We start from the raw sequence: 26139 nt of genomic DNA on the forward strand, positions 1-26139 counted from the left end.
ACTAATTGGAACCTCCTGTTTTTTTCATTCAGTTTTTGTTTTCAGAGTTTGTGTAAAGGCATAAGGGGGAGAGAAGTAACCTAGGGTTTAGAGACATCCAAGTACACCACCTGTGTTTTCCAGTAATAAATCACAGAACAGCATTCTCATTCTGGGGCATGGTGGGTACCTCCAGGCAGGCTTGGCCATGGGCTCAGATTGGGCCGTTCAGGGCTTCTCTCAGTTAGGGTGTGAAACTCCCCTTATTGCTGCTGCCTCTCCCCCTCCTGCCATGCACTGTTTGAAGAGCCCAGCTGCATCTTGTCCCTACCCTCCTGCAGGTGCCAGGAATACTGCTGGGTATTCTCGAAAATATTCCCTCTCCCAGCTAAGCCAGGACAAGGGCTCCATGCCCACTGCCTTGGTGGCCTCCCTGCACCATCAAGCAGTTTGTGGGGGTCCTTCCTGTACTGCACAGCCAAAACTAGAAACAGACCATTATTGAAACCATGACCTTGTCTTCATTCCATCTGACTCCTCCCATATGCTTAAATCAAATTGTTTAACATGCAACAGTGTTAAACATGCTCTGTTGTTCCCTTTTCTCTATTACCCATATTTTATGTGTATATGTTAGTATTTCTTTAAATCTTGTCTGTCTGTAAGCACCAAAGAATTCATGTAGAGCAATCAGTTAGGCAGAAGCCTTGCAGGACTTACTGCACAAATTTTAGTTCTGTAGTTTCACAAATCTGGAAACTTTAGGCAGATTCAGAGGTCTACGAAGATGAATAAATGTTTTTTCTCTTTTGATTCTGTCTGTCATTTCCTAGATAGTTTCTCATCTTTTTGTTTAAATCATCTTGAGATCGTTTGAACATTTTCTTCCAAGTACTCATTCTGTCTTTGTGCTGGGAGCAATTTTCCTGTACAGCATGAGACATGAAGTCTCATGCTTCAAGAAAGGTCTTGAATATGACCAAAGTGTGTTCTTGAGGGCAAAGGATGAACTGAAAAAAGAAAGAAAGGTCATGGATGAGCCAGTAACCAAAGGCAAACAGAGGGTTTTTCATAATTTCTGTATACATGTGTGCACAAATATCATATGTTTATTTTTGGGGGGGGGGTAAAAAAGTAGTACAAGAGAATGATAGGCAGTTTAGATTCTAGTATAACCAAGACCTGTTTGATCATACAATTATAGTTACAACTGAATGATGTTTTCCACTAGAGGAAAAGGAAACACGAAGTAGTGCATTAGCATTCTTCAAGTAGAAGTAACAGGACACAGTGCGTTTTAGGAATGGCTTCAATTGTGATAAGAAAATAGGCTTTACATTGATCTTTCAGTAGAAAGGAAAAAAAACCCAAAACTGACAGTCTTTCCTACCCTGGGAAAAAAAGTCATCTTGTTGACATAGCTCCCTCATATTGTACTTCCCATGTTTAGCAGTTCAGTTAATGGGAACTGTCAGGATGCTTCTCTAGTCATCTCTGTGGGAGCTGAGAAGGGTCGAAGGAAAACAAACCAACGGTCACTCTATGAAGTGGCCTTAAAGGCCATGTTTTCATTGTCCTTAGGTGGTATATTCTGCAAGACATGATTCTTTCTGTGTTGCCTTTTCTCCTCAAGGGTGATCCTGCGTGCTTTCACCAAAGCATCAGCAGTGTTATAGATGGTGTGTCTCCAGACCTCCCGATTGGAGGCCAGAGTAGACCAGTTATGGTGGTCAATATGGCCAAGGCTGAGATGTTGTTTTAGGGAGTCCTCTTATCTTCTCTTCGGGGCTCTCATGCGGCAGCCAGTGGCAAGTTCACCATAAAGCAAGATCTTAGGGAGGCAGTGGTCCTTCATCCTGGAGACATGCCCTGCCCAACACAGCTGTGTTCTCATCAACATGGCCTCAATGCTTGTGACTGCTGCTTGTTCTAGAACAGATGTATTGGTCACATAATCTGACCAGTGGATGTTTAGGATTGAATGGAGGCAGTGTTGATGGAAGCGTTCTAGGAGACACAGCTGATAATTCAGATCCGTATAAGAGAGTAGACAGCACCATGGCTCTGTAAACACTGATCTTTGTGCTTTTCTTCAGGTGTTTGTTTCACCAAACTCTTTTATGAAGCTTTCTGAAAGCACTGTATGCCTTTGCTAACCTATTGTAATTTATTTAAGTAATATCCACAATATTGTTCTGTGGATACAGTCCATAGGAACCTCAGAGACACACTTGACCTAGCATGAAGGGAGTTATCTATCCTGGAAAGAAAATAAAAATGGAAATTGTGCTGTGTTATGTCCAGTAGAGGAGATAGTGAAATGAGATTCCTCAAAGACTGAATGTTGGACTGAAGTTTTTATTCTTACCATAGAACAAAGGAATGGCCTAATCCTGTGCAAGATTGACTGTGAAGCATTCAGCATTCCTTATCACACCATAAAATAATAATAAAAAAAAAAAATTACACCGGAGAGGGAAAGTTCCTAAATAGTCAAATGACAAGGTTAAAATGGTGGCCACGACAGTTATAGAAAGTTATGGTTATAAGGACATCATATGGATTGTGCAGATGTTGCCAAATCTTTACTAGCTGAACAAGGAAAAGCAGATGGAATAGAACAAGTAAATAATTAAAAACTAATGTCAAAAACACATCTGATTTTGCTTCTCCTGTACTTTAGTATTCTGTTACAACCGCGAGTCTGCCAGCACTTGTATAAGTGTGTGTCCTCACAGCAACTGCAGTACTTTATTTTTAATATTCATAAGATATTTTCCCCAGATAAATACTCCAAGAGAATACATGATAAATATTTCTGTTTGTGTCAAATTTTAGCAATTTTTCATGACCTCTGCTCATTAAAATACATATCACATACACACACGCATGCATGTATTTGGGAGATGGCACTTCCTTTTCCCAGTGGTTGAATACCAGCTTTGTTTAAACAAATCTGCACTGACAGATTGTTTTCAAGTTTCTAGTATCATTTTCTGGTCTTAATGGCACAATATTTAGTGCCTGGAAATAGGAAATAACACTGACCACATAACAACACAATAACCCGTTGGTAAGTGCTAGCAACACTTCACTGGATTTCCAAACACCTCTCTTCATTTGGGGTTACAGACAATAGACATGTCACGTCTGTTTTAAAATCCTTTTTTCCTTATGACTAGGAAGTTTAGATTTCTTGGGATTGGGAAATGAGGCAACCCTTCTGTCTTTTTGGTACTTGTTTTCTACAGGCAGTGTCAAGTGTTACTAATAGAGAAGTGTTTGTATTATGTAGCATATACACATCAGCTGAGCAGTTTCCCTGTGCATGGTGCTGTATTTGAGTAGCAGCTTCTGCATTCTAAAGACTGTAAGCAATGTAGGCAAAGGGTTGTGGTCTACAGAAAAGCTGCAGGAACTGCATGCTGCATGTTTATCTGGCTTTTTCATTCATCTATGAGAAAGCTAAAGGCTTAGCTCTCTGTGCTTGCATTAGCTCTCTGCTACCATGCCTATGCAATAAGTGACCAACTTTGTAGTAGAAACAACAACAAAAAACCCAGTTTTTATGTGTCATGAGGGCCTATCCTATGGAGTACTCATGATTATGGAAAAGGACTGTGATACTTGCAAGTATTTCTGGTTTTTTTTTATGAGGTAACTTACATGCATATCTCTATATAATCATATTTCAGCTAGATAATGATGTAGGTTTGTGCAAATGATTGTAATTTTCCATTTTTTTCAGATGATTTCGCTTGTATTTCAATTTAATTCCCCTTCCAGTTCTTTGGCTCTATCTTACTCTTCTACTAAACAATTTCAACTTGAAAGACTTTTCACTTTAGTTAGTATTTGGAAGAAAAATTTTGCATTTGTCTTCATGAGAAAAACAGTATGTTCTTTTCCTGAAGTCAGCTAATCTACTTTAAATCCTAGAAAAAATAGGACACCCTTTTTGTTTGTTTGTTTGCTTTCAGTCCAAACTAGCAGGCCAGATTAAAGCCATGAAGATCTGTCAGCCATCTGATTAAGGATGAGAATATGTAGTGCCTTTTCTTGCTTATATCTGACTTTCAGTTAGAAAATTCAAAATAAGAACATACCCTTTTAAAGAAAAAAAATCAGGTGTTTGTACTCATGCTTGAAATCAAAAAAAATTTCCTTGCTATATAATGCAATATAGTACAGCAATTCCTCAGCTTTTCCTGAACTGGAAAGATAAGTTTCTTCATCAGTGTGGCATTGTGCCTGGATAAAATGGCTATTTTGCTTCTGAAACAATAGATCCTATTCCCACATGATCTGGGAGTGGCTATCACATATTTATCATCTATAATTGTACTCTAATAAAAGAGTTCATCTACTTACAGCTTCTCTGTGTCAAAATTCCTTAGTTTGATTTGCAGGGATACCATGTAGAAAAATCTTAACTTTTATAAAGCTCTGTCTGAAGCTCCAGCTGGGAATAGGGTTTAAGCATCTCCAAGTATAGTTGTATTTGATTCTAAATCAGCACAAAAACTCTGGGTAAAATTGTCCCCTGTCATTGGTGATGCAGATATTTCCTTGTATTTCTCTTTTTTTCATGGCTTAGAACAATGTTCTGTGCTTAGAACAAATGAAATCTGTGCTTTAGAGGCATATCGGGCAGATATTAAATCAGCAGAATAAAAGTTTCCTCCATATAAACAAGGAAGAAAAATGCTGGGGCTCATCACTATTAATATTTTATTTAAAAAAAAATCGGGTTTTTTCCTTGTATATTTTTTGTGTATTTTTTCTCTGAGTTATCATCATCTAATTACATCCTATCACAATATAAACAGATGGATTTGGTTTGCTGCAGTAAAATCTTCCATACATGTTATTAGCATTACTGATGGCAAGTGCAGAGATATTTTCCTGAAAGTTTTCATTTTAACATGAGCAATAGGTCTAACCTGAGTATAAATCTGGATCGCAATTATAAGACAAAAGAGTCCTCGAGTCCCTCACGTGGTGGCTCATGAGAATTGCAGCAAAACATGAAACGTTGCTTTGCAATTCAAAGGAGTAAAGGCTTTTGCAAGGAACAAAATGTTTTGAATGCAAGGACTGTCCAGAAAACCAGACAGCTTGTTCAAATCATAGCTGTCGGCTATGGAAATGATTTTCTATTTATTTTAAATACTGCCATAATTGGACTTTTACTGTTTAAAGCTGTTCATTTCCTTCTTCAGAGGCTTTATTCTGACCTCAGAAGTAAGGTCTGGCTTTTATTTATTAGTGATAGCACATTATGATCTAAGTTTTTAAATGGAGGCACCTAGGTTTATCTTCACAATTAAGGTATGTTTCAGAATAAATTGGAGACACACGCTCCTCTTCCTTTAAAAGTAACACCTAACGTGTGTGCATTTTTATCTGAAGTTCACATTTATGACAAGTTAATTTTATCAGACTTTGCAGTGTTTCTGTCAATGAATCACCAACAAAAAAATTTGTGTTTTACACTGAACTGCACAGAGAAAAGTTGTCTTGTTGTGTTTTTTACTGTTGCCCGGTATCTCTCAAGTACAAAGAGATTAAAGCACAAAGTATATTCCTACATAAAAGTTATTAGGTAGATCTTGGTAGGAAACTGGTCAAAGGGGTAGTGCATTTTTGTTTGGCCGTGTTCTCACTTAATGGTGTTGATTTAGTACCACGATGAGCCATTACCTTCTTTAGAACTGAAAGTTGCCCTGCATGTGAGCTCCCAAGCAACTGCAGCTCTGTGTATGTGAACAAAAGACTTCCTGGTGATACTGAAACCATGACTTCCTGTCACATGCCTTTCTACACCAGAGGAGGTTTCAGATTAAGTTCTGGATATTTAAGGACTTGTGCAATTACCATCTCATAGATTTCTTCACCACAGCTGCTATTCATCCCCTCAAGTCTGTTATTTTCTTTCTCCTTATTTTAGCATTAGTCTCTCTCATGGCCTCTCAAATAATTAGTACAAAAAAATAGACTGTGAAGAAATATTAGTTGCTCTTCAAAAAGAATCAGAAACACAGATTTCTCCTGTATCCTTACAAACGCCTTTCCTTCAGATGTTATGAAGCCTCCATGTATGAATCCAGTAACAGAGTACAGTTGGACTAGGATTGATACAACCGTGTTGTATCAAAATTTTTGTTTCTGGTCCTTGGAAGAAAAACTTCCAAAAATGAGTGACGTAGTTTTTGCAACTTGGGAAGAAATCCCTCACAATGTCAGCTGTCTCCATGGTTCATTTTAAAATTTTGGGCATGCTAGTCACAGAGCTCCTCAGTATTATAATCTAATTGTAAAAGACAGAGGTCAAAACAAAAAAAAATGAGCTCTTGGGCTGAAGATACTAAAAAATTTCCCAAGTTCTTTGTGGAGAAAAGATTCAGGAAAACAAGCTCCTGTGTCTCACTGTTTGCTGCATCACTTGCCTCTCTCCTGGCTAAAGAGTCGGCACACGCAAAAGGCCACATTTCTCTCTGGGGGGTTTGTGTGTGTGCGACTTGCATTGAATACAAACTGAGAACAGGACCTGGCTTTGTGCTCCGACTCCTACAGCATCTAATTGCAGCCAGGTCCCTGCTGTGACCTCGGTGAGACTTAGCTGACATCTCATGATCCACCTAAAATATAAGCTTTGGAAATGATAAAAAGTAAGCTGAAGCAAACCAACACAATTAAGTCTAAACAAAAGCAGGACTATGTCTGTCTGCACAGGGAGAAAAGCAATGAGGGTTTTTTGGGTGGGCTTTACAAATCTGTCCTGTACTACAATGCAGATTGTTCTTGAAGTCATTTTCATAATAGCTTCTTATAGACAGTGACATGAACCTTTCTGCTTTCTAAGACTTTTTAATATGAAAGTCTGCTCTGGAGGGCTTTTTGGGAGTTTATGTTATTTTTAAAACTGTTTTTCTGCTTCTGAGGTAGTTAATAACACAGATCCAACATCAAAAATGGAGCTGTCTTGCTCTTAGCAAACCAGAATACTCAAATGTAATATTTAGCAAAAATAAAGAAGATTTTAAACAATTTTTTTCAATGTCAATAAGCTTTTACAGGAAGTTCCATATAGCCAGAAAGACAGGAGGTCATTTAGATTTGCGAAGTTAAAAATCTTCTAAAAAAAACAATCTAATGCATGAGCATGGTTCTTTTGTACAGTCTGCTGGGAGAAAGGAAAATCTCATTCAACCTTTTACATGACTGAAGTGGCTGATGTTCCTGTTAGAACTGCACTGCATCTTTTTACTTCTTTAATCATATTTGCCAGGTGCTTATTGTGGTGGCACCTAGGAGGGAGTTCTGCCTTTTGGATAGTATTTGCCTTTGAAGGGGGAAAGCATTTGGACTGTAATGACAGCCCATGTTGCAGTTTTACTGAGCCAGGAGCAGGAATGCATTTGTGCAATAAATAGCAATTCAGAGAGATGATCTGTTGCTGAAGCCCTTAGTAATACATGGCTTAAACAGATAATGCAACCTTGTTGTCCATGTCTTCCTTAGAAATGTAGGCAGAAACTGTTGATACTATAATAAAAAAAACTTTGTGTTTTATCTCAGCCACACAGTGATACTTCAAGACAACACCTTGGCAGCAATTATCTTATGTGGTCATAAACATTTAAATACTGATGGGTCCTACTTAAAATGACTGTCACAGAAAAATGTAGTTTGAATTTCCCTTCATATTGCTTTTGCTATTTGTTTGTTTGTTTGTTTTGTTTGGTCTTTCTGTTCCAGAACCAAAAAGTGGGGGAGGATGTCCATTTCATTTTTTTCCTACTGATGCTACGGGAGATTAGCATATTTTTCTCAGCACCATGTTGAGACTAGAGAGAGTGGAACAGCTTAAGAACAAAAGGAAGCCTCTGCTTTTAACTTTATATTTGATGAAGGGTGTTACTTATTGCCATAAATTTTGTCAAAAACACCTTCTTAAAGAAATATTTTGTCAGATAGTGAGACTTGAATAATTCAAGGCAAGGAAATATCTAGAGACTTGTTAGAGGACTTGACATTACTGCTGAAAACTTGGAATCTTAATCACTGGGTTAAAGTTGTTTCACTGTATATTTTGTTTGTTTCTTTCAGTTTCAGAAGGGGATATTACAGATGAGCATAGTACCAGAAAGTATGGATGGGGGAGATTTAATCAATGCACACGGGAATGTACTATACCACCAGACTGCAATTATTAGACCATTTCCACTTTCTTAAGAAGATCTTACTCTCAATTATTTGCTTGCAAATAAATGAGTAAACTAATAATAATGCTGGGGTCTTAGTCTTGCTTCCGTAATAGATGGCTCAGAAGAGATCCTTTGTAATTCAGTCTCAATACCATATGTCTCTGTTGACATTAAAGTGCTTAGTTCCAAATGAGTTGGCTTCATTCAAGCATCTTAATTCAAGAGTGGATGATTAGATCTTAAGCTAAAAACCTATTAGGATGTAAGCACTTATGTTGCTGAAAGGTATTAAAGGAACAGCATAGTGTGGTTGCAGATAAATCCTCTATATCTACTACTGATTGGTTAAACCTTGTTCGATCTTCAAACAACATTAAAAACTAGCCAAAATGTTCAAAGCCGAATGTTGCATAACTAAACCTTGAGGATATGTTATGTGAAAATAAATTTTGATGTCTTTTTGAGAGATGGAGAAGCTCAGATATGGGAATCTGGCACTCTGTGTACAGAACTAGCATACGATGTTCTAAAGAGCGCACAGACGCTTTATCTTTTAAACTTGAAAATTGTAGGTTTTACTTTAGTCAATAAAGCATGGCAAATAATAAGAAATTCTGAAGAATTTTATTCAGTCATTCTCTGGCATGGTAACTAGCACTTTTGATAATCCTGCAAGCTATGTATTTTTATTTTTTTGTTCATCTCCAGAGCAGTGAGAAAAAAAAACAAATCAACAATCCTTGTGTTGAGTGAAAAGAATAATTATCTCATTCCTTACTGAATAAAACTAAAATATTGAAAATAAGAATTGCTATGTTGGAGAAATGATTTGTGGCACAATTTAATTCTGTATGTGACACAGCCCACTGTAAATTTATTTTCCAATTGATGTGCTTTTTCTGCAGCCCTTTAATAGAAATATGAGAAGAAAATTAATATACAAGTCTTGGAGTCTTACTTAAATGCTATTTTATAATATATTTAATAAAAATATCAAAACCTGAATTTCAGTGGCAGTTCCATGGTTTGTGGGATATAACTTGGTGACTTTTTTGAATGCTCCACTTTGGTCATATTTCTAAAAAGGGCTGCAGGGTAAGATTTTAAGAAGTAACTCTTCCATAGTGGTCTGAATAACTGTGTGCAAGCTCACACTTTGTTAGTGGTCACATTCCTTACAGTAATGCACTACATGTTTAAAAACCTGATGAATATGTGTTGTAGACATCTAAAATGAAATTAAACTCCTTCATGATGACCTTTGCAGACATATAGGAATGTTTTAGATAGTATAACTTGGAGTGGAATATATATAAAAATTTAGGTGTGAAAAATCTGATTAAAAATGCTATGACTTACTTTGTGTTTCTCTTGATGGTGCTCACTTAACGATGGTTCTTTAGCAGTTTCCATGATGCTGACTTACCCTCATTCCTTGCTGCAAAAATGGCAGCCAGAATGGCATCTTCTTCAATGGAGAAGATGGTGAACTCACTGCTATTATACACACTGCTGTAATGAAGAAGGGGAAATAGGAAATATATTTGCAGGCTATAATAAAAAGAAAGAATTTTGTATATGTGAAAAAATGCATCCACTTAAAAAACACTTTTAGAAATCAACTCTGTCAGAGAGGTACAGTCTTCCTGGGGAATGAACAGTGTGCTTTCTTCTTTTCTTTGAAGTTCTCACTTGTTAAGTAGAAATCAGTAAGGGACCTCTGCTGCAGTTTAAAACCACACATTTCATATTTAAGTAAGGCAAAAAGTCACAGAATCATAAAATCATAGACTAGTTTAGGCTGGAAAAGACCTCCAAGACCACTGACTCTAACCCTTAACCTGACACTGCCAAAGCCACCACTAAACTCCCTAAGTGCCACATCTACATGTCTTTTAAATACCTCCAGGGATGGTGACTCCACCACTTCCCTGGCCTGTTCCAATGTTTGGCAACCCTTCTGGGGATGCATTTTTCGATAATACCCAATCTAAGTCTCCCCTGGTGCAACTTGAAGCCATTTCCTCTTGTCCTGTCACTTGTTTACTGGGAGAAGAGACCAATTGCCACCCTGTTACAACTTCTGTCAGGTATTGTAGAGAGTGATAGGCTCACCCCTCAGCCTCTTTTTTCTAGAGGCTAAACAACCCTAGCTTCCTCAGACACTCTTTACAGGATTTGTGCTCCAAACCCTTCAACAACTTTGTTGCCTTTCTCTGGACGCGTTCAAGAACCTCAGTGTCTTTCCTGTAGTGAAGATCAAAGAAGTCTGTGCTGCTATAGGGCTTGAGAACCTGTTCCCTAGTTTTTAAACCCATTTGTATTACAGTGTTGATCTGCTGCAGAAAAGGGTAACCAGAAACTGCTTTGTCCTTGACAATGCCATGGTATGCTGACCATAGCACCACTGTCATCTTGTGATTCTGGAGATATTCTGAATGTGTGTGCCACTGGATCACTGGGCAATGAAATCCTGCTTGGGATCCAGCCTGGAAAGTCAAACACAGTTTTTTTCAAGTTAGTCACAACGTGCAATGCAGAGTTGCAGCCTCAGCTTGTTTGTGTTGACCATAGGAGGAGACAACTACTGACCCACCACTAAAGTCAGGCCTCTATGCTTTGGGGCTAGTTTGAACACTCTGAGTGCATTCACAGCACACAGACACCTTGCAGCCTACAACCATGATGTTCATCCATTCATTAGGATTAAACACATGATGTGAGATTCAGACAAATTGATCATAGTCAGACCAAGAAACACCTCACCCATCTATCCTAGAAATTCACATCAGTATTGGGCAGGTTTTCAACATAAAACAAAAAAACAAATAAAACCAACCAAACAAACAAAAAAGCATCTCTGTCTATCCTACTGTTGGCACCCTTTTGTTCATGTGTTTGCTAGGGCCTGGTACAGGACCTCAGCTAACATCATGGTCCTCAGCTGTGTCACAACAAATCTCTGCATAAATCCTACATCCATCTGTCCTGTTTGGATGCATATACACAAGTAAATGAACCCTTAACAAAATCTGTTGCAATGATGAAGTGAGATAAATTGATACAGTAATATGAACATGCTTCAATACAGACTGCCTTGTTTTGAGTAATCCTCTGAATACCTACTGCTTTACAGGATGAAATAAGTACGTGAAATAATTAGGCTAATGGGGAAAGAGAGAGTAATGGGGACAGGGAGGACTAGAGAGTGAGTAGTAATGCATACATTCACATTCCTTGAGACCCGGAAAAGCCAAAGAAATCAGGACAACTATTCCCTACTCCTTGGCAGCAACAGGAGCTGATTTGCATCAACAAAATTGATTCTTAGAATTAGCTAGTTTCATTTGGAAAATGCATATGTTCTGTAGGTTCAAGATGATTGCCCCTAACACAGTGTTCAGGAATAATAAAGAATTTGCAATCTAAAAATAGATGTTATTTAACCAAAGAGGAGGATCTAAAAACTGGGACATCCTCTCCCTGTTCTAGCTGAAAAAAGCATCTCACTACATTCCAGTTTCTTGACATGGAATTCTGCATGACTTAGGCTTTCATTTCTAACAACTTATTTACTTATCTGAATTCACCCTTGATGACACTTTCGTCTCTCTTTAGTCAGCCTTCAGTTTTTATGCTTTCTCTCTTTTGTTGTAACATTATCACTTTCACTCTCACAGAGGCTAGGAGCAGAACCCGCAGCTACTGTGTACTATTCTGATGATGTGACTGGAGCTCCCAGCTGCGTCTCACCTTGCAGGCAACACCTGGTCTCACACAGTCAGTGTTACTTTTGGTCCAGGATAGCCAGACTGTGTGGCACTACAAGCTAAAATCCAACAGAGACTAAATTTAAACTGGAAATACCCCCATACAGGTTGCAGGATAATTTACTTCAGTGCTTTTGCTGTGGCCCATTGTATCCTACCTGCTAAAAAAAGTCACAAGCAGACTTCCTCATGACTCATGGTGAAAGAAATATAAAGCAGTTCTGCTTATAATAACAAACAGATACCCTCAAGTCTTGGGGGAGCCATGTGCTGATTGTCAGCAATCATGGTGCCCTGAAAGTCTGTCAAGCTGAGATTTACAACTGCTTGTATCTGAATATGCATAATCCTGCAGCTCTGCCCCTTCCTCTTGTGGAAACATGGGGCAATTTGCTCTGCCAGAAAGGTGTATGGAAGATAATGCTCACTCTCATTTGTTGAGGAGGCTGGAGATTAGAGCTATAATGATCAATACATCTCAGAGCTTGTGAAACTTGTCCCTGGAATAGCTCCTGGGATTTAAGAGTTGAAGGCACGACCTTCCAGACTGACAGGAGGGTATGGACTATGTCAGTTCTGCTCTCACAGAAGTAAATCAAGGCTAATGTTTTATCTCCTTAATGCTTTTTTGAGTGCTTCTAAAAAGAACTCACAATAAACATAGACTGTTCAAATACCCGCTTTGTTAATGAATGTGTAGTTGAAAACTGCTATCAAGATGTGTTCAGTCTAACAACCATTATAAACCATACAACTTATCAGACTCTAGCTCAGTTTTGTTTCTTTAACTGCTTTACTTATTATTATCTCCTTGTAAGAAATTTCAGCTATCCTACAATGTTTACAAGTCACTGAGCTGAATATGAGATGTGGCTTAGCTCCTAGTAAAGGAGTGTTTTCTCCAGATTTGCCTAACGTATTTGCACAGAAAGTGCTGCCCTATAGAAAGCGGAAATGACCACTGAGAACGAGCTAAAATGCAGCATAGTGACAAGGACTGGCAAACCCTGGCTTAAAAATGTATATCCTCTTTTTCTTCATCTGAAGCGAGAGGATAGTACTGAACGAACTACAAAACTGCCTAACAGCCATCCTTCCTGTCATGTGGTTTGCAACTGTTTGGATACATATGGTAGTCTCCTGGCTTTAGGTGAAAGTGTTTTCTCGTGTTACAGTAAAAAAAAAAAAAAAAAAAGGAACACTGTGTATACAAAATCCTTCCCTTGGGTACAACTCAACTAATTCACTAATAAAAGTGATAAATGGCAGGTTGTGTTTATGTGCTGTTATAGTTAAGAAGATATGTTTGGCAGTAACAGAACATCCTGAGACCTTTTCTATTTCAGTCCATTTTTGAAGACACAGGGAAATTTTTCTCCCCTCCCAGGACATTAGCTCTGCATTCTTGAGGACAGCTTACAGGTTAAGTATCTAAATTAAAGGGAGAGATCAGTACTAGTTCACGATGCACCTCAGGTAAGCCACAGCACACATTTTGGTTATCCAATTTGAATTCCATGTTTTCATTGAGTAGTATGCAAAAAATTTAAGGAGAAAGAATTATTTCAGAAAAAGCATTTTCACCTGTGGGAATTCAGTCTGCATGAATATTCAGTAAGACGGAGAATTTTGCAAGCAGATAAAAGTTGCAAAATAAAGGAACAACAGATGACGTTCACTTATACCAGAAACTGGCAGAATGAAGTGCCAACGCAGGTTTGGGCTGAATACCAGTAGCATTGGATAACAGGGTAGGAAATTACACTTACTACATAGTACTTTGGAAGTAAACTTTGGAAGTTTACTGTTTGCGAGCAGAGGTGCATCTGCTTTGTCTGAATGCTGACCTAAGTGCTCTGCTGGCCAAACCTTGTGCAAAGTGGGGTAATTGGCGGTTGACTACAATTTTCTCTTTGTTGACACAGGAGTTATGCTGTAAGACTTATTACACAACTGTGATTGGAACTAAGTAATGCTGATGGTGTGGGACTTTGTTACCTTGAAGATTTTAGCAGTGCCACTTTCTCCCTTTGTGCCATCAATGTCTATTTTTAAATATACGTGGTTGCAGAAGTAACCATGCTGGCTTTGAGATTGTGCTGTTTCTGTAAGCAGATGGAGTTCTGGCAGAAGAACGCTTGAAGCATTTCTTTCACTCTAGGCCTCTGGCTACCAGAAAGAAGCTTGAAAGCTGCAGGAAGGGAAAAGAAAAACAGAAATGAAGAATAAACTCATTAGGACGGGGAGTAATTTGTTCATGAAGAAAAGTTACATGATATTGGCTAGGGGAAAACACTAGACATTTCCATAGTCATTAGTGACTGACTATGGGAGTGCACTGCACAAAAGAAAAGCATTGTACCATGGATGTAGTTGAATTCTAAGAAAAATAGGAATCCCAAGTTGGCTTTTCTGGACTAGGACTGTCTGTGTAGGAGATCACAATGAAAATAAGATTGGTTGCTTTACTAATAGAGCAATATTAACTTTATTTCTATTACTAATAGAAATAATATTAACAGAAGAGAGAATATTTGCTGATGGCAGATTTGTCTGATGAATTGCCAAAGAGCAATTTTCCATGTATACACAGGCTAAAGTGAAATTCAGTACAGAATCTGCCTGAGAAAGGTACAGTAGCCAAATGGCAAACACATGCCCAACACAGGAAGCCCTTATTTCCCTATAATCCTGTTACAGTGAAAGTCTAAGCTGCCTCTGTGTATTCAGTCTCTCTGTCACAGGCTCAGTAAAATGACAATCCTTTAAGCAGAAAGAGGAGTAGGTTCAGCCTTTCCTGGAGGTATGCACGACATTCTCTCACTGTCCCTGAACACCTTTTGATGGCTTTGATGCTCACCTTGGGGGGTGAAAGCTGGAGTCTGGTGAAAGCTGACTCTGCAAGGCAGAAGGTGCAGTATTGCTGAGTGACTCATACAATACTGGGGGCTCTGAAAGGCTCACACAGGCGGAGGGGACTGTCCCTTACAGGTTGGAGAAGGGAAGCCCACCCTGTCTTTGGGAAGCTGGGTCACTCTCAGTCCATATGGTGGTGGTAAAAATGCTGCAGCAAAAGCAGTCAGCATTCCAGCTGAAACTATTTGAATACCATGCATGCATGTAGCAATAAAAAACCCACCTGTGCCTTGCAACTGTAAAATACTGCCAATCAGAATTGTCTATATGCATCACATTAGGACTTTTTACTTTTCAAATGATGGCACCCATCCAAAGGAGCAGAGAGGCTTCCAGATGCTGGCCTGAATGGTTTGCCATACTTAATTTTAACTTCATCTCTTCCCTTTTTTCATCTTCATTAAAAAAAATACAATCAGAGAGAATGGGCACTGCAAATATTGGGTAAGTTAACTCTGCAACGAAAACTAAAAAGCAGATATATCATGGTATTCATCTTCCCCTACAAGGTTGTTGGATGTTTTTGTCTAGACAGCTCCAGTAGTGCATTAATTCTTCAAAGCAGCTTCTGTGATCTGGGTGATGATTGTACCTCTTATGAATGCTAACTTTCATTGAGTGTCCTTATTATTGCTGCATCAAAAATATTTTAATCCTTTATAATTTTAATAACAAAGAGCCTTAAGCCAAATATTGTCAACCTGTAATAATTTCTGTTTTATTTTTTACTGAGACAAATCATCCATGTGCATGTGTGTGGGGATGGGCTTTCTTGCCTGAAGACATTCACAAACAAAACACCAAACACAGAAAATACCAGTTGATCTTTCTGATCCTAAAAAAACAGTACTAAAAGAAACTTTTTTGCTTGTACATCCCAAAATGTCTTGACATGACAACTGCCTACTGTACCAATGGCAATAACCATTAAAAACGCTTATTCAGTTATCGTGCTGCAAACTGTGACAAATTAATTTAAACAGAGTATTAAGCCAAGTTTGGGCTTTGACCTAGCACCCAAGTCTACTGTATCATGTGGTTAGAACAAACATTTGAAATGCATGAACTTACTCTGAGAGTCATGGAGATCAAGATTTTTGCTCAAAATTTAATAGAGATTGTCTCTGATCTTTAAGATTAGAAGAAAAACAGCCTTTCCAGTAGAGACGGGCATGAATCAGACTGAAAAATACAGATATGTAGTAATAGACAGAAGAAAGACCTGATCAGCTTCTTCTGTTTCCTATGAGGATATACTGGGCTACATGGCTAAGTGTGTGGAGATGGTATGCATGCCTGTCTCAGGTTTTTCTATCAAGTCATGCAGAGGTAATTCACTACAAAGAAAAAAAGCATAAACTCCATGGTCTGATACTGAGGGCACTCAACTAAAACACAGGTGAGAAGTCTGGAGGCTAGTCCCATTAAATGCTTGGCTACGCTAAAAGTAAATCGAAGAGAGAAGAGATTCACCTTACATTAATTAATAATCTGAAAATAAAGAACCTCCTTGGGAAATGAGAGAGAGATACATGCTATCTGTAAATGTTTCAAGTCCTCCTTTTTCCAGGCCTGCCCAAGATACCTCTTGACTGTTGGGGGAATATGTGTCTGTGTGTCTTCTTTACTTTTGACCAGACAGTCAATCCTGAACAAGAGAAATGTTCTGTACAAAACTGACAAGTTAACTGAAAAAGTAATTGTTTTGAAAGATTATCTTTTCAGTTACATGGGTAACAATTTCACAGCTATCTTCTGAGCCCAAGGTAAAAAGGCTGAGCTCAAGGGCAGAGAATCACATGACTGTCAAAATATTGCACAAAGCATGCTCATGTGCACTAACCCCCTTCTGGGGAAAAATAAGAAGCAGTAATTACATTTTACTAATAAAAAATTATAAAAAATAATAATGAATAGAAACAATAGCAAGACCCATAGAAATTGGATGAAAAGTGTAATACAAGTAATGAAATTATAATTTGTTACCCAGTGGTCACTGCTTGTTTCACCATCTCAAAGATTTATGTACTGATCTTAAAGGCTTATGGATGCGATTGATGTATTTTGTTCTCATGCGTATGTAGATCTGAAATAAGAAACTGCACATCAAGTGACTCCAACTCTGCAAAAAATGCATTAGATGATATTGTAAGCTTCCTACAATAAGATGGAATTAGAAAGGGGGGCAGGTAGGGCGTTGTTTGTTTCTCTGACACTCAGATTTAAAAAAAATCACATGACATTTTTTGAGGGGAATCTAGTGAACTATTTCACTTCTGCAAAAAAATAAGGCACCCCTATGACTGCAGTGGGAGGTGACACTCTATAGTGGATTAATACAGGCTCCAGAATTTGCACAGAGCCTGTCTCATCACAGCTGCAAATATTTTAGTGATGATTCATAAGACTTACCACATTAAAAATCTCCTTCATCTCATGATTATTGTGCTATAAAGCACCTCACGGAGTTCTGCAGTATTTTTAATTTAATCCCCTTACTTTGCCATGGGTAAAAAGTATATCTATAATATTCACTTGACTTCTGTCTTTAGGGGAAATCTGTATGTTCTGAGGAGCTCAAACAAAACTGAAGTTGTGGTTGTTACTTCAGGACAAGTAACCAGTAGTAATAAGAGCTGAAATTAGAAAACCTAAGGTTATTTAAAGTTTTCATTATAGAAATGCAGTGAATATTCTGAGAGCTCTACTTTCAGAGGTCTACAATAACAAGAAACTTCAGAGAAGATACTACTGAATAATTTTTGTTCTGGGTTTGTCTACCTGCATGATGTTGAGCAATGCCACCTTCCTCTCCTGTGGAAGGGTACGCTGACCCATGAGTGAGATGCTATTCTGGTCACACCGAGCCATGGGCCAAGGATGTAGGGTGAGGTACAGCAGTCTAAACCACCATCAGAGCACCCTTTTGCTCCAAGTGCCCCCAGGAACCATCAGGAAGAGATACTATCTCCCTCCCTTCTGCAGTCCAGTGGCAGGCAGGACCCACTCCATGTGCGTGCAGGAGGTACCTGTGTTCTGCCCTGAGACAGAGACTGTGAGATTCAGCACTCAGGCAGAGCAGTTTGTTTAGTAGGTTTGCCTTTTAAAGTCCCAGCCTGATGTTTCTTTTGCACAGTCTGCTTCTGAATTATCCCACTGGCCAGACCTTCATCTGGAGTAAATCCACATCTCAACATGCTGAAGATATGCAGAAGGTATTTTAATGGTCTTATGTAATACAGTCTAGTAAGGTTTTTTTAATGTCTTTCTCCTTCTTCAAAGACTCAGTGAGACACTGTACCACTGCAGTGGTGGTGGTGCTGTGATCTTCAAGGCTATCAAGCAGACAACACTTTTTTTTTTTTTTTTTAAATAATGAATATAACTGTGGAGAGGTGAGCATGAGGAAAACAAGCTTTGTTTTCTGACCAGGACTTGAGTGCCCTGGAGCTTGCCCATTATTATTATTTTCCCCCATTATAATCTTTCTTTATGTTGTGCAGCTTGATTTCTGCTGGAGCTTTCATTTAAATTTTTTGCTGTTCTACCTATTTGAATGTTGTTTGCAGTCTTTTTGTCTCTGAATATCTGTCAAAGGGCAGGTGCTACTCATTACCTCAGATTCAGTATTACACTAATTGATGGTGTTAATTGATGGAAGCAAAGTGCTCACTCCCCTCAGAGTTCTTCTGTAGTATTTGACCATGTCTTTCCACAGTAGGTAATGCAAATTCTAGAAAAGTTGTGTTTTGTGTTCTGTGCTTATGGTACAGGTAAGGGAGGTGATGTCCGCCAATACAAGCGCTCACTAGAATCAATCATACCTGGTTCAACTCATCAAATGTAGTTTTCAATTAAGCAGATTTTGTTCATTTGCCTAAATCTGTCTTTATACTGTCAGACTTTTCTACAGTAAATGACTGTAGAAATGTCATTTCTACAGTGACTTTGCCTTCCCTGCTATTGACAAAATAGGGAAAAAAAAAATCTAAAAAGACTTTCAGGGGACAGGGGAAGGTATATTATAACTATCCTGAGCCTGTTTTCAGGCAGTCCTGATAAGCATATGTTATTAAGAGAAAGGAAGAGTAAGTCTGGAAGCAATTTTGAGATGACAGTAAGATGTAATTAATCATAAGAATGCTTAGAGCAAGCTGCTTGCTAACACTCAGTGTAAACTGCAGGTGGCACCATTTATACAAAATTTTAAAGAAGACCGGGGAAAAAAGTTGTCTCTTTCAATTTGAGTTTTCTGATACCTTGCTGTGATGGTGTAGTGGTTAGTACTCTGCATTGCGGCCACAGCAATCTCAGTTCAAATCCGAGTCTCAGCATTGGAAAATGTATCTTTTGAAGAGATATAATTACAGATTCCATATCAAAAATAATCTATTAGTGCTGTCTAAGACTAAGGTAAGAAAGCTCTGTAACTTCTACAAGAATGTTTTGCTAAAAGAGTATATACCATAAGCATTAATTCATAAATCCTGTTGCCAAGTGAGATTTTTTAAAATTTAAATATTTGTGGGTATATACCCATATCTGGTAAAAACTATACTAATAATTATTAATAACTCCATCATTATTATGGAGTTTATCAGATGATTTGGAGGCCACTGGATAGAATTTCTGGTAGTTAGTTCTTTATTTAATAAGGAGTCAGTTTAAAAGCGAGCACTGTTTTTCTCTCACTGCTGCACCTGATGGGACTTCAGTTCCCTTTATAATCAATTACATCTCCACCAGGCCCAGACAGATTCATGCAACAGGCCAGCTGCTGCAGAGTGTGAATACAGGTGCCTTTCTCTCTCTCTATGGGAGTAGGAAAATTCCTTACTGTCCTACTTAGTGAGGAAGTGAAACAAATCTTTCTTTGCACCATTGTCAGGAAAAGTCAAAGCCCTGTATGCCTGGGAACTTGGTAGGGCACATCACCTCTGGAGGCTGTAGGTTTAGGCATCCCAGTTTTGACATAGTAGACTACTGGCCTGTGGCATCTTATGAACTGCCTCAAGTTCACAAGAGCTCTTTCCATTGTGTTTTTCAAAATATCTTTGAGCATTCCTCTGGTTTGCCTCAGATTTCCTGTCTAAATATCATTCAGCCCTTTAGGAGCATGTCAGAGCAATTGTCTCTTGAATTCTTGGTCTAATCGATAAGACAGATGTGGCTGATTTTTCAAAAGACAGCAATTTAGAAATATGTACTAGCATGAAAGAGACTAGAATGATCTTTCATACTCTATCCCTGCTATAGTCTTTCAGAAATGTCATTTGCTGTGTTAGATTTTATGAACTCCAGAGATACCAACTTAACTCATTTCAGGTGCACATAATCTAAAGAATCCTAGTGAATGAAGTCCTAGAAAAGAAATTCAAAAATTGCAAGGCCAAAAATTTTCCTCTACTCATGCATCATCCTGAGGCTCCTGAAGAACTCAAGGCTCACCCGTACTTGACCTCAACTTCCCTGGAACTCACTTCTCTATATCCAGTGTTCATCTTAGCTGAATTGTTAGTTATAGTAATATTGATGATTTTGAAGAGTTTTGATAGGACACTAGACAAATTCAAAATGCTCCTTTTTTAAAATTTATTTGTATTTTATGATGACTTACCAGAAAACAGTGATTATTCTGTTTGATTTAGGATACCAATGTTTGAATTGGTATTACTATAAACTGAGACTGAGAATGGCGTAGGCAGATAATCAGATCTTCCTTACTGCTTCCCCCTGCAGTTATTTATTCTCCTCACAAGAGAATGAAAATTAAAAGCCAGCTTCATTTTGGAATATAAACATGCAAGTGCAGGTGGCTCCTAGCATTATATTTCCTGAGAAAATATTTATGAATTTTTTCCTTCTCATTAGGGAAAAAGAAAACAAAAGCTTTAGTACAAAAGAGTTTCCAGGATAACAGGATTGCAGATCAGGAAACACAGAGTGGTAATCCTGGAACTTGAATCTTGATTTGCACAAGATTACCTGTATGTTCCTTAAATATGTTGGTCTTCATGTCTGGCAGACACGTCGAGATAACACTTTTCCAGTTGGAAACCATGGTCTGATAATAATATATTCAAAATATTAACAAGTTTACATAAATCTATTTCTGAAGTTCTAAATTTTTATTGTCTAAGACAAATTTGGAGGCCAGAGAGAAGAGTTCACTTCAGCAGTCTTCTCTGCTTTTATGCAGCAAGCTGATCTGGTGGGAAATGAATAGTTGTTAAAAACAAGGCAGGAAAAGAGAGTACATGCTATTCTTTGCAGCTCTTCCATGTCTTTTTGTGCTTGCTATTGTTCTCATGCATGGCTCATTCTGCTTAGAATGTAAAACTTTTAAGACACAGAGGCGTCTGTCTCCATATCCCTAGCATGACCAATTCACTTCTTGGCACAGAAACCAATAGGATGTACTCATCAACAGTGCTTGGGGAGAGATCATGTTATTGTATTTTAACATTAACTGCTTATTAGGGGTAAAACTGCTAGATTTTTTTAAGTTATGGAGAAATACACCTAGTTTTTAAGAATGCAATGTTGAACAGAAAGTCTTGAAAACCTTTTGAAATGTTAACAGAACCTGATGTAGATTTCTGTTCTACCCTCTTTATTTTTCAGGAGTGCAGCAGAGTTGGTTTTATTCTGTCTGGTGTTCATATCAGGTGTTGAGCAGGATAGAAACCAGTGGCTGTTTCGAATCTGAAGTCATCGAATCAAATTAATTCTATTTTTTCATTCTCTTCCCAGGACTGCAGCTCATATTAAGACTTTTATAGGTCCCCTCTGAAATCCTTTCAAAAGGCTGTGGTCAAGTATATTCTTTGAAAGGAAATATGTGGTAAAAAGAACTCCTGAAAGCTTAAATACCTGGTCGTGTTTCAACAAAGAATGTCAGGAATTCACTTCACAGGTGGGATGATTTTACCTCTGGAAATTCAGCTCTGAGTTTACAGGCTATTACTGCAGAATTGGTAGTAATTGGGGAAAATTTGGCAGATGGAGAGATTCCTGAGACTGATGTGTAAACAGAACTGCATAAACAATGTCTGATGCTGCAGTTCTGTTCTCATAATCTGTCTTTGGTGTTACTTGAAAGGAAGCATGTCCTGCTCTTTAAATAAGACTGTGTTGCTTCTTATTTGCAATGCCCCAGCAGTCACTCACAGCACTAGTGAGAGCTGCAGCAGAACACATGTGAAGACTGTCATCAATTTTTGAAGTGTTTGACTTGTACCACTTTGGGTTAAGCTTTTACTTCGGTTTGAATCCAACAACTTTTTGCACTGCAATTCAAACTACTGGTTTTACTGCTTCACCCAGAGTTCAGCACAACCCCCAAACCACCAATTGTCCAAAACCATCTGAATAATGTTTTATGTTGCACGTTATTTGGTATTTATTTCTCTCTGTTTTTTCACCTTTGAATTCCAAATTCCCAATTTTTCATTCTAAAACTTCATAGGTGTGTCATCTTGATTTAAAATGTCACAGAACCAAAATTAGCTCTTTGATTTAGATTCAAACACATTTGGTAAATATATCTTTCACAAAGGTTGGTGAAATTAATTCATTTGCTTAATGTTTTAGAACTTTTTTCATCCTCTCTTTTATAAAGAAATGTTGTGCATGTTTTCTCTGTACCAAATACAACTCAGGAGATGACAGTTTGTGATACTCCTTCCAAAGGAAATTACTTTTTGTCACAAAACAGCCTCCATCCAAAGGAATCTCAAAACAGAGTGCTTTAAAAATCTCTGAGAAGAGAGTACAGTTTTGATATTCCATGCTAATATGGCAAAAATCTTCTCTTATAATGCAGTCTGTAATGTTAATGTAACCAGAATCTGTGCTGCTAAACCAGCACTTATGAGAGAGCTGTGCATGAAACCAACAACACAGCCATCCCAATTTTTCTGGTAATTCCTTTCTTGTGGATTCCTGAATTCTCAGTTTAGATTTCATGCTTCCAGACTCCTGGAATAATGATTTTATTTTTTTTTTCCTGTTGTTTTCTGATATGAGCAGCAAACTTCTTACTTTACGCTGCATAATTGTCTCACTAATCTTTTGGGGTTAGCAGGTCTATCTAAACTCTTCAGAAAAATCTGACATATTTAGATGGGCTTATTCTGGGTCCTGCACTATTACTGTTATTCAGTACACAGTTGAAGGCAAGAAAGTGCACTGCCCTTTGTACTGGCACAAAGAAGAAAACTGCTTTGTGATATAACTGTGAAGGCATCTGTATTAAAACTACATGAGGTAAATTGGTATTTTACTGTTACACTTCGAAAAGTCTGAATCATTTAGCTAAAGCATCAGTAAGAAAATCTGTATCATAGAAAATTCTCTTTGGAAACATGTTTTGAATGTATTGTGTGTGTGTGTGTAAGAAATAATCTTGACTGAAAAATGACTGTGAAAGAACTTTAGAAGGCCTAAAGAAACGTGAAGTCTTCCAGAGAGACAAAAGTGTAATTTCTAGAAAGAGATTTATGGTTGATTCACCAGCTATAGAACTGCTTTGTTTCAACATATTGCCCTTTCTATTTTTGTTTGCTGATAGATGGGTTTAATGGAATTAAATATTCCCTGCTGAACTTCACAGTTATATGAGCCCTAACTTAAAAGCAATCCCTTTTTCATCTTAATAGTTTTAAGATAGTCTTGCTTCCTTACTTTGCCCTGGACAGACACCTGGAGGAAGTTTGCCAAGAGCTGTGAAGCTTGTGTCTGGTTGCCTGAATAGTCTTTGACCTCAGAAGGACATACACTGTCTTCAGCAAGAAAAACTTTTGAGAACCTAGCCTCAACTGTTAGAAACATAAGTCCGTGTACCATAAATGAGTATTTATTGCCTCCTCCTTTTTCAACTTTTGTCTTCTTTTTAGTTCTAGTCAAGACTGTGTGCTTAAGTATGAAGAAATTATTTGGTCAAAATGAATAGTTTTTTTCTTCAGTCATCAGGATTTGTAGCTATCCGAAGATAAAATTAGAATTGGTCACATAATCTAAGTTCATGAATACATTTTTGAGCATCTTCTATTAATAACAAAATAGAACTGTGTTGCTATATGGTTCAATCAGTTTATAAAGTGTCTATCTTTAGGCACTTGGAAGTGTGTCTTGAAAATTTCTTCCCTTGTGCCTTTCAGCTAACTTCCCTACCTCACCATCCCCATACTCAAAAACTACTGGTCCCTTACCGCTCCCTGTCCCAACAGACAGAAACACCCACCAGGCAGTATAGCCAGGAGGACTGAATGGTGCTTAGATAAACAGAGAGACATAGTAGACAATTTCCTCCCTGTCCTGTGGTAGAATTCTCTCTGTCACATCATCCTCTCCCACCCAAAAGGGCATTGCATTTCCAGCAGTGTCTTGCTTCTCTTAATCAAATTTTAGACCTAGACACGATGTCTTCCATTTGCTGCTATTGCTAAGTGCATAATTCTTGGAATAAAGATGGTAGGAAGCCTCACAATAAAGAAATTAATAGCATGTAATTTAATGCCTCCTTTGCTGCTTTTTTGGGAAAAATTCTTCTGGAATTGTCCTTTGTGGTGAGTCATCTCTGAGGACAGATCACAGAAAGAAATCAATGTTTGCTGGGAGAGGGAAAGGATGTATGTTAAAATACTAATAGTGAAGTCAGTGAAAATCTTGTCCCAGATAACTTTAGCACAGCAACATCTGTGTGATTTTCTTGAAATCACTCAAAAGGAGATAAAAACCTGTTTATGCAAAGAGTATCAACCACCTTATCATGTAGCAATGAGCTAGATGACCTCCTCTTTTTTTTTTTTTTTTTTTTTGTTTTGGTTTTGTTTGTTTGTTTGTTTTTGTTGTTGGTTTGGTTTGGTTTGGTTTGGGGGTTTTTTGGGGTTTTTTTGGTTTTTTTGTGCAGCTACTGCTTTCTCTTGTCTGTTTTGGAACACTGAGGTCTGTTCAGCAGTTACTTCTGAGTGAGGGCTGTGTGGGTGTCTCCAGCACCAAGCCTCCAAATGCGAGGACTAAAACAACTTCCTTTCCCTCCTGCCGTGACTCGGATTTGAACCGAGGTTGCTGCAGCCACAATGCAGAGTACTAACCACTATACGATCACGGCGAGCTACAGTGGGTATGTCCAAGGCACTGTGTTTTCTGTCCCCTCTAGCAGAGCTGTGCAGGCATTGCCACCTAGTGTGGGCCAGCTATAATATCCCACGTGTGGGCATCCTCCCCGGAGTGACCACTACCCTTGAGGCACCCTCGGGCATCCCTCGGCCAAAAACAGCGCTGCTGACAGAGTACATGCTGAAGACAGGCACAAATGCTGTAGTGGCAGAAAAGTATTCCTTCTCCTTTTGACAATTGCAGTCTGGTGAGGAAATCTTTTGTTGCCTTCTGTTTGACCAACATCTATCTTCAAATATACAATAATTTTGGTCTCTGAGTCTTCTTTCTGTTTTCAAATAGTGATGGGGGGAAATCTGGTGAAAGGACTTTAAAAGTTACATAACTAATTTAAAAGCTGTTAAAAGGGAAGCATAAAAACACACGTTCCACTCCTGCTCTAAGCCAGATTTCAACCAAGGTTGCCACAGCACATAGTATCAGGCACTGGAATGTCACAGCAAGTTGGCACATTGTGACAGGTTTTGAAGAGACACGGCAGACAAATATCAATTCCAGTAAAATAACAAATGTTGACAGCAGTGAGTCATTAAAGAAGGATTTCTGTTGAGGCTTGAGAGTTAATGTTTCAAAACACAAGTGTTCTTAGTAGAGTTATTCTAATAATTGTCTTATTAAAGATCTTATATCCACTATTTAGTCTCACTTTTTAATTCTGTGTCTGACAGCAATAATAAGCAAAGATTGATAATAGCAAGTATCTTTACAATTTTGTTAATTAAAAAAGTGGAAGGAATTGGGGGATACACCAGATGGTTGCGCTGCCATCCTGAGGGACCTCACAAGCTGAAGAAATGGGTTGACAGGAACTCCATGAAGCTGAACAAGTGAAAGTGTCAAACCCTGTGTCCAGGGACGAACAGCCCCATGTACCAGCACATGCTGGGGGCTCGCCAACAGGAAAGCAGCTTGGCAGAGAATGGCCTGGGAGTCTTGATGGACACCAAGATAATCATGAGCCAGCAATGTGCCCTTGAGGCAAGGAAGGACAAGAGCCTCCTTGGCTGTATCAGGCAGAACAGTACAGCAGGTCAAGGGAGGTGACCCCTCCTCTGTCCTCAGCACTGGTGAGACACATGTGG

General features: G+C 38.4%; 1 non-coding gene across 1 annotated transcript; it reads right to left on the bottom strand.

Annotated features, from left to right (window-relative positions):
* Positions 1-24917: 24917 nt before the first annotated feature.
* Positions 24918-24989, bottom strand: TRNAH-GUG (transfer RNA histidin (anticodon GUG)). The gene has a single exon. It is a non-coding gene; the product is annotated as a tRNA-His (tRNA).
* Between the last annotated feature and the right edge of the window lie 1150 nt (positions 24990-26139).

Source organism: Manacus candei, unplaced genomic scaffold (genome assembly GCF_025592945.1).
Source record: "Manacus candei isolate 608988 ecotype Guabito, Panama unplaced genomic scaffold, ASM2559294v1 h1tg000093l, whole genome shotgun sequence".
NCBI lineage: Eukaryota > Metazoa > Chordata > Aves > Passeriformes > Pipridae > Manacus > Manacus candei.